The sequence below is a fragment of the Pseudopipra pipra genome, chromosome 4 (assembly GCF_036250125.1).
Source record: "Pseudopipra pipra isolate bDixPip1 chromosome 4, bDixPip1.hap1, whole genome shotgun sequence".
Taxonomy (NCBI): Eukaryota; Metazoa; Chordata; class Aves; order Passeriformes; family Pipridae; genus Pseudopipra; species Pseudopipra pipra.
Genome location: NC_087552.1, coordinates 50,968,205 through 50,977,761, shown reverse-complemented (window position 1 = coordinate 50,977,761; position 9,557 = coordinate 50,968,205). Strand labels below are relative to the sequence as shown.

Here is a 9,557-nt window from a genome sequence, read left to right as displayed (position 1 = left end):
CTTTCTCCTCGAATTTCACTTCTTCAGGATTCCCCAAGTGGCTGAAACTGAGCCAGAGGATTCATGATGGAAGAAAGGAGCATGAAAAAAGATGATTTCCAAGCTTCATGTGCGGGGTGATGACTGTGTTCAATTTCTTAATCCACTTCTACACTTTACATGATACAGATGCTGTATTAAAAATACAATGTTATTGTAAACTCACAACCCTGGTCATATTAGGCCTTCAACAGGAGACACTTTCCTTAGGCCTCCACAGATAATATTAATTAGGTGACAGGTTTTCAGTAGTATCACCTAAGATATGAAACCTGAATGGGCTTTTCAGCTTCTGTTGTCCTGAATCAAATCAAGGATTAATTAGAGTAGGGTACGTGGTGATCTCACAAAATATATTATTAGTCCTTCATGTATGACAATAAATGGCTTTAAAACACCTTACACTTTTTTTTTTCTTTAATAACTGTCACTGTTATTACTATTATCACTATTATCCACTGTTATGGATTTCTGCCATAGCAAAGTTTTCCTGGAAAAGTTTTCATGAAGAGAAATTTTGAGATGCTGTGACAAATGCTGATGAAATGCAGATGCAGCCCTTGCTTGACCTAGGAAACTTCCAGCTATTTTATGGGGTTAAGCTAGCTGTACCACAGCCTTAAAGATTTATGAGAGTTTCCTAGGAACAATTCTGTTTATTAATTTCAGTGCATGCTCAGTCATCAAAACAAGCTGCTGGTAGCTAGAGCCTCTGGTCTGCATAGATGCCAAGGCAACTAAGATAGAAAAAGTGTTTCTAAATTATTAGTGATACATTCACAGGAGAGTTGAGTGGATCCCTAGTCATGATCTTTAGTGTTGTGCATTGTGTCACTGGGTTACAGTAAGACAAAAGAAAAAGAGAGGGGAAAAGAGGAGTTAGGTGGCTGCACAGATTAAAGAATACACAGAATATTTCTTGAATAATTTCCTCCCTCTCCTCCTTATAGGCTATGAAAACCTTTCCTTTGAAATGTAATGGTTTTGTGTCTGTGTCTGCATGGAGTTTTTCTACATTTTTCTCTTCTTTTTATGTCTCAGCAGATGCCATCAAGAAAGCAGAATATACTTTTTTATTTGATCAGGAATCCCAAACCCTTTGCTTAATTTCCTTGTTCCCCACTGCTCTCAGCTCTCCTGTTTAGAGACACTTCCTCAAGAGTACCATCTAGGTTATGTTGTATACCTGTGATGATTTATCAGCAACTCTAACATCTTTATGATGTAAAGAATATATAGAAAACATAGTAATGGGAGGAAAAAGAGAAGAACACAACTGAAACACCAAAACTTTGGAAAATATTCAAAAGTAAAGCTAGGCAGACAAAAATATAAATTTCCTAGAGGAAAATAACATATTAAGGAGGAAAATAAATACGGAAAGGAAAACAGATAGACTCCAGTGAAGAGAGCTACCTCTGATATGTCTGACCTTGTTTCCTGCAGTCTTATGTGTTAGAGGTTCAAGAGAAGCAGTGTTAATGAGCTCAGACAAAAGAGGAGGGTTAACTAAGTCCTTGAGAGTGAAAGAAATCTAACATCTTTATTCGTAGTGCCTTTAGGCACCTGTCAAGTGTATTCATTACCTTTCAATAATAATATTTCAGCTGCAAACATACAGTCTGCAATCTGAATGTAAGGCTGGAAGAGTTTCTAGTTGCAGATACACTCATAGTGTATCTGACAAAAGAGGACTTGAGCAAAGTGCATGAGATGTCAGTCTGATAAAAATCACTTGACCTAGGATGAAACAAAATACGGACTTATTGCTACAACTGCTGCCCAGGGAAACAGCCTGCAAACAGATACCAATGCTGTCAGCACAAGCCTGCTGCAACAGTCTCAATTAGCAATATGGCATGGGCCACCTGGGTCCTGCAGCTCACAGGTGTTTCCTGATGCACAACTGCTAAAGACTTAAGAAATCTATGAGGAGGGGGAGTTTAGTTCCCCACAGCGGCTCTCACAGTGCTGTGCTTTGCATTGGTAGCTAGAAGGGTGTTGATAACACACCAGTGTTTTGGCTGCTGTTGAGCACAACATCAGCACTGTAACGTTCCTTCCCCAGTTGAGGGCAAGATCAAGAGGGAGGTGACCCAAGTAGGCCAGCTGACCCAGACTAACCAAAGGGATATTCCATACCATATGGCACCAGCTCAGATATAAAAGCTAAGGAAAGAAGTAGGAAGGGAGGCATTTGTTGTTCCCAGTGGCTGCCTGCTAAGAAACCATTACACAGTGCTGAAGGAGGTGGCTGGCCATCACTGCTCATGGGAAGTAGAGAACAAACCTTGTCACTTTTTGCTTTGCTTTTGCATGCACAAGATTTTGCTTTGCTTTTGCCATAGTAAACTGCCTTATCCCAACCCATGAGTCATTTTTCATCTTATTTTCTCTCCCCTTTATGGCTGGAAAGGGGAGTGATAGAACAGCTGAGTGGGCACCTGGCATCCAGGCAAGGTCAACCCACTAAAAGGGGATGCTTCATATTTTCTTTGAGTGAATGGTGCAGTTGACAAAGGTGGACTGTGGATACCAGTCAAGCAGTTCCAGTACTGGGAGCCACAGCCACATTTTGGAAGAGAGCCTGTGAGAAAAAAAAAGCAGCTCCAGGAAAAGGGTAAAGGGCTGTGTGCAACCTAGGACTTCTACAGTGGCAGATGGGAGCAATGGAGCTCCAGAGGGTGAAGCAACATATAGAAGGACTATCAATTCTGATTTTTCATTTGGCAAGAGAGAGGGTTGTTAGAGATTGCTAGCTTCAGAGACAGGCAGCTCTGCTGGTTGCTTGTTGCCATGGGTGGTCAGCTGGAAGCTGAATATAAGAGATGCCTGGAAGTTGCAAAGTAACCCCTAACAGCTAAAATGCTTTGAGCTTCTCTTCCTTTTCCCAGCAAAATACCAGGTCATTATAGGTTCTATATGAACTCTCTTCCTGCTTGCATCCTTTGGCCTCACTCCTTACACTAGCAGCATGTCCTGCTCTACCAGACTGCATCTTCAGGGGATCCCCTTTCTGTTCTCAGTCAGTCCTACCTTTCTGGTTACACTTAGTTCAGGCCAGAATCAGTAACATAGATAAGGCATGAATAATTTATATCCACCAGGATTGGTTTTAGTCTCTAACGGGAGCCCATGAGAGTGACCCTTTTGTAAACTCAGCTCTCAGCTTTGTGTACTCACTCTGCTGCTTCAAAACAATCAGAATCCCAGGAGAACTATACTTCTTTAAACCTGCATCTCAGCTGTCTTTGATCTGTCAATAAAAAATTGATTCTGCAGATGGGTCTTATCATTCACTGATATAGTAGAAGGCTTAGCAACATTAATTTTCTTCTCACTTTCCCCCTTAAATTCACTTCTAAAATATCTATGCAACATCTTCTGCTATATGAAACAAAATATATATTTGATCTGATTCCGGTTATATTTCTTTTGGATTTAAACTGTTTAACTTAATTGTCTTCTGTTGTATAAGTGATGATTTACATTACCTTGAGTACAGCTTCTCCAGCCATTATCCCAGGCTTCAAGAATATCCTCTAAACTCTCTCTCAGGTGTTATTGCAAAGTTAACCCACAGCAGTAGACAGGTTAGACAACCTGACTCATGTTAACAACCAATTTTTTTCCCCATCTATTTAATAGCTCATGAAGTTTAAAAGCCAGGTTCCTCATTTACTTTTTACATTTCAACCAATTCATTCTGGTAACGTCTCCCTGTAAAAAGGAGATAACATGCTGTAAAGATAAAAGTGTACCAATGTGCACTTTGCTGAATGTCGGCATTATGGGGGTTCTGTGTGTTATAGCTGCTGTGCTATTTGAAGATGACTTGAAATAAGCCCTTTAATTGATCTGCACATCAAATGGTGTGAAAATGTAAAAGAGGGGCTTAGACTGTCAGTAGCTTGGCTAGCTCACAGTGTATTGTCTCCAGTGTAATTTCTTTACCAGGCATGGTGATAACAATGGCTAAAATTCATCTGCTGTTAATGTCAATAAATTTCAACAAAAATTCACAACAGGTTGTTGGAAAGTTTTCTTGCGTATTTCTTTCTTGAATGCAGAATCACTAAAGCAGTGTCAGGATATTTTAGCATAATATCTGCTGGGTCATTTTCACCATCTCTGGCTGTCACAGAAGTACATGGTGGTTATAGAGTGGAAAAAGGTTGGGAAACAGTGTGCTGCAGGCTTTCTGAGAACAGATGTCAGTTAGACACAGAAAAAATAAACTTGGCTCAACTGAGTTTACCTTACAGACATCCTTGAGCTATTAAAAAAACCCCAAACTTGACTCCTGTTCCCCATCACATAGAATTTGTTTGCTGTTGACTTTGTGCTTGATCTAACACTGCTGAATTTAACAGTCTTACACCAAGGATGAATGCAACCTTTGATCTTTAAGGCAATCTTTCCCCTTGTGTGTAACAAAAACACCATATGGTGTCCTTGGCTTTGTATCCATAGCTCAGCTTGCTATTGTTCCTTTCTGGTTCTGTTGATGGAAAAGGTTAGAGCCTGCAGAGCTGGTTCAGTCAGTGCAAAACCTGCAACAACAGAGGGTCAAAAAGGAGTTAACAGAGAGCTTCATCCATATGAGCCGTCCTGCTCATTCTTTACTTTTATGGAGTCATGGACTTGAGACCTATAGAGAATCAGAGCAACAATCCTCTTTTTAAAACTGTTCAGTTCCTGTATTTCAGTCAGTGAGATATCCCTCCTCCTAAGCACTTGGAAAAGAAGCAGTGCCTGGATAAGCTCCCCTTCACACCATCTAAATGAAGACCTTTGCCATAGAATATGGTCACCAGTAATACAGCAAAGAGTTAGGGAGCCCAGAGAACTGGCTTTGTTATAGTTCAAAATATAGTCTGAGGATCTTCACTCAAAAATTCTCCTTCCAATGGTGAATCTGTAAGCAAGGAAGCTCGTGTTACAACGATATATCTGCTGAATTTAATTGTCCTAAGTGCTTTTGCCCTACACTGGTATAAAACCTGTGCTTGCATACTGCAACTGGGTGGAATTGTCAATCTGATCATGCCAGTCTCTTCAAAGCCTCTCCACTAGTTTCCTTTCTAAAACTATACCCAGCACAAACACTGTGCCATGAACTGCAGAGCTGCAGCTTTGCCTTCTGCCGCATGCCTTGTAGCAGGATTAGCCCCTGCTTGGTCTATTATGCCACCGTTTGACTTGCTGTTTGTCTCAAGCATGTCTCAAGTTTCTCTGCTGAGCTGCATGTGGACAATAGATTTCAGATCAGTTTGATACTTTCAGCTCTCTCTCTGAAGCTGTTCTAACACATTCAGAAAGCTTCCACTGTGGGCTCTCAAAATACTAAATTATGATTGTTTCATATTTCAAGATGGTTTTGTATGTAAAGAAAGATCCAAACACCCTTATATAAAAATAATTATTTTGTTTTATCCAAAGTTTTAGCAAGTACTGAATTTCTTTTGCAAATAAATTAATTAGTCTTTCATTTGAAAATCAATCCTTTAGGGATTTTTCATGCTGTTTCCAATCATGCACTTGTCTCAGCTGAGTTCAGAAACAGCAAGACAGCTCTTCAAACTTCCTGTATCATTAAAATTCACAGAGCATTTATGGAAGAAGAACCATTAAAAGATTTATTTCAATGTTACTGGTGGGGTTGTTTTCGCTCGTCTTTAATAATTGATAGTTCTTTTTCCTGCATAACAAGTTTATACACTTGCAGCATGGCACAGAGGAAAATTCACAAAGCATAGCTGAATTCTAGAGGTGCTACCTGCCCTGGGTCCCTTGCTCAGTTGAGGGGGAGAGGCAAACTTGACTGGAAAGCAATTCTAGAATAAGAGCCCATTTTAAGGCATATAAATCCTCTCCTGAGGAGCTGTCTCTGCCAGTTGATAATAGGGCTGGGGGTTAAAAACTCCAGTATTAAAGCTAGCTTTTGTGGACACCCCTCTTTCCTCCCATGACTTTTTACTGAATAATCACCTACTTTCTGTTTCACAGATTTCTGCCTTGTTGGGTGCACTGAAGGGAAGAACAGGCTGTGTCAGTACTTATTTATTTTTCCTGCCAGCTTCTCTGTCAACCTGTGGTCTTCTGCTTTATTTACTGCCAACTGTTAGGATCCTGCTCTGAGGGCAGAAAACACATCATTTTCCAATCTGCCTGTGAGATGAGAGAGTAGGATTGTTCCCCTTTTACTAATCAGGACACGAAGGGCAGTGAGATTACAGTCATGAAAGAAAAAACTATAAACACGTTGAGCCATACACGAGCAGAACTGTAATAAGCATTACAGCGTTTTCATTCTCTGTATGAACCAGTACCAGTGGAGCGCGAGATTCACACCTTAGCAAGAACTTCTCAAGCTCTGTTGTCTGTTGTGTATCTGGCACATGTGGATGGATTTCTGCACTTGAAGAGATGCTTCTCCCTCCTTCAGGCCTGCGTCTCCCTGTCCCTTTAGCTTGCCCATTCCCAGTCCTCATCTGAACTGCTTAGAGGATCTCTGTCAACCCTGAATGCCATACCGTCTTCAGATCTTTATTCAACTCTTTGCATCCTTTATTCAGCTCTTTGCATGCTTTCACCTATTTTCAGCCTTACTGTCCCAGTTTCGCTGTCTATTCTCTTCTCCCAGCACACTTCTTGTCCATCTAGACCTTTTGCCTTGTAAGGCTGCATTTGCCCATATTGCAGGCTGCTGTGCTTTCTCTTGGGCTTCAGCAGCAGCCAGACTTACAGCAGTGGAAAGTGTGTTCTCAGAGACCCATTGCTCATAAGTAGTCACAAGTAATACTTTCATGGAAGAAACTGTTCCTCTGTTTCAGAGACAACTGGCACACCGTTCAGAAGAAGGAATATTGGAAACCTGAAAAACAGTAGGGCTTTTTTCACAGGTTAGTAAGTTGACCATGTTTTTGTAGGCATTCAGTGAATCAGCTACTCTCCTTAGTCAAAATTAGGGATATTTTGGAAGGCCTTATTCCACAGACTCTTGGTTTCAATGTAACATAAACCAATTACTAGTCTTTGCTGCTACTGTTGGAAGCTTTTTTTTTTTAGAAACTTTCCAAAGAAATGCTGTCTGAAGTTGTGGTAGCTGTTACAAAACCAGAAGCATTGTTCAGGCCTTCATACAACTATTGTAATGTAATTACACCTAATAGAGAAAGTTTAAAGGGCTATTTGGGCCGAGCAGATGAAATAGTGAGATATAAGCCCCACCTTTATCAGAGAAAGTAGCTGTTTAGCTGAAAGGGCTTGTATCCCTACTTCATTTTTTTTACGGGGCACAAGAAGACAGTGTTCAGCATTAACCAATGAGAATACATAGTCTTGGAGAAGCCCTGAGGTGCTTTGTTTCAATTCCCTTTCTTTAACAAATGCAAACTGGCATTCTCCAGTAACTGTGTGTATGCAAAAATGAGGCTGGGGCTTTTCCTCTGACTGCAGAAACTATGGAGTAATCAGCTGAATACTCCACAGAGCTCCTACCCATCTGCCATATGACACAATTTAATAAACTGCATTTTTTGTAATCCCCAGACAAAATTTGCACATCTGTTAGTTGCATTAGCCACCTGGGCTTGTAGTATTTTTAAAATATATTAAATGTGTTTCAAGACAGTGAGTGCATTTCTTTGAAATTGTCTATTGGAAATATGCATGCTCAAAGGGTGAGTTTGTAATAATTACAACTCAGTTTACTCACCTTCAGCTGTTCTCAAGCAAAAGGATAGCTCCTGGGAATCATGAGCATGGATATTTATAAGCTTCAGGAAATGAGTCCTGACAGTACCTGTTTCTTCTGCTGTGGTAGTATCTCCAGGTTTCCAACTACATAGGCAAAAAAATAAAAATTAAAAATAATATTTCATGGCACTTTATTTATCAGCCCTTGTTATGAACTTTAAATTTAGTGGTGCTTACAGTTGGAGGGTAGTGCTTACTCATAATGGGAGCACAAGGTAGTTCACCTTGCACAGGCTGTTGCCTTTTTGTTTTGTGATTTTGTGGCTGGGGCTAAACACACTACAGCTATATTTGATCCCATGAAACAGGACTCTGGGTCCGTCCTTGTTCATAGTTAAAAATAGCTGAGAGGAGAGATGTTTCTTTAATAGGAAAGCAAAAAACAAGGCTATAAATTGGCTATAAATTAATTTATCCTGGACTAAAGCTTTGTCCTATTTATTTTCAAATTCAAATGTCTTCCATGAATGAATGGAACTTCTTGAATGAATTGAGAAAACTGGTTCAAATATTTATAAACTAACAAGCAAAAGATTAAATGGAGGCAAAAATGAGACCTGACAAGCTAAGAAATAAAGATTAAGACAGAATAATTCTGCCGGAATATTTAACACTGCTTCCAACTTAATCATATCTACAGCAGGTAGAAGGTGCTGAAATCAATTAACTACAAGTAGTATTGATACTACTTTCTTGTAGATTCATAGATTTTTAAAGACATAAAAGGTCATCAGATCATCCACTCTCAGCTGTATAATACAGTTCATAAGACATATATTGAGTGCAATAGACTGCATCTTAGTAAATATTTTAGTAAAATAGTCTGTCTTGATTTTAAAGTAAAAAGAGGTAAAGAATTTAACGCTTTCTTTTTTAATTTTTTCCAAATTGTTAGTCACCTCTACCAATAAAAACCATAACCAAAGCCAACTTTTTTAACTAGACTTTGTTTAACTGGAAGTTAATCTTTTATATCTCTGTCAATGTCATTGCTGTCCAGGCTACAGACATAGGTCTGTTGGCATGACTTTTATTCTTTGTCCCTTAGTATATGTATTAAAATAAACTCACTTTGTTTGAATAGCCTCAATTTAAAGGAGAGACCTGTATTATTCCATATGACTGCCCTGTGCTCATGAGTGTTCACCATTGTGTCTGTTTCTTCTTCAAGTTTTGTATTTGTTTCTAGAAGGATGAAATGCAAAAACTATTGAGAGGTAAAGTATAAGAAATAAAAATCTTTCTATGTGGAATCTTGATTTTACTCAGTTCCCTATAGCTGCAGAAAGAGACTATTTTGTAAAGCAAGGAAGCAGAGTCATAGGTTTTATAAGAATTCTACACTAAAGTAAAAAAATTGATAAACTAAGAAGAACCACATTTGATAATGAAAGACTCAGGCATGAAGGTGTGGATGAAAGAGAAGGAGGAAGCAGGCCAGTGGAAAATACTATGCATACTGGAGTCCTGTGTAAAGGTCTTAACAATATTCTTAGTTATTGCTGATTAGAGCATTTAAATTAAAATACTGGAATAAGTACAACTCCATATTATACATGAAGTAATTTTGTCATTTTTTTGAGTACTGACTTTTCACCTCTAGACCCTGGGGAAGTTCTCTATGTCTGAAATGTATTACCAGTGTACAGCCTCTCCCTCATGCCACAAGATGCCTTGTAGTAGGACATAACTTGCCCTGCCAACATTATCAGAGAATCACCCAAGTTTCCTGAACTCATGTGTATATTCTGTCTTTG

General features: G+C 39.3%; 1 long non-coding RNA gene across 1 annotated transcript; it reads right to left on the bottom strand.

The window, feature by feature from the left end:
• Positions 1 to 509: 509 nt before the first annotated feature.
• On the bottom strand, positions 510 to 8,053 carry LOC135413338 (uncharacterized). The gene is made up of 3 exons (XR_010430185.1): positions 7,978 to 8,053; positions 7,760 to 7,884; positions 510 to 4,592 (listed from the first exon to the last, which is right to left on the bottom strand). It is a non-coding gene; the product is annotated as an uncharacterized LOC135413338 (long non-coding RNA).
• Positions 8,054 to 9,557: the final 1,504 nt, after the last annotated feature.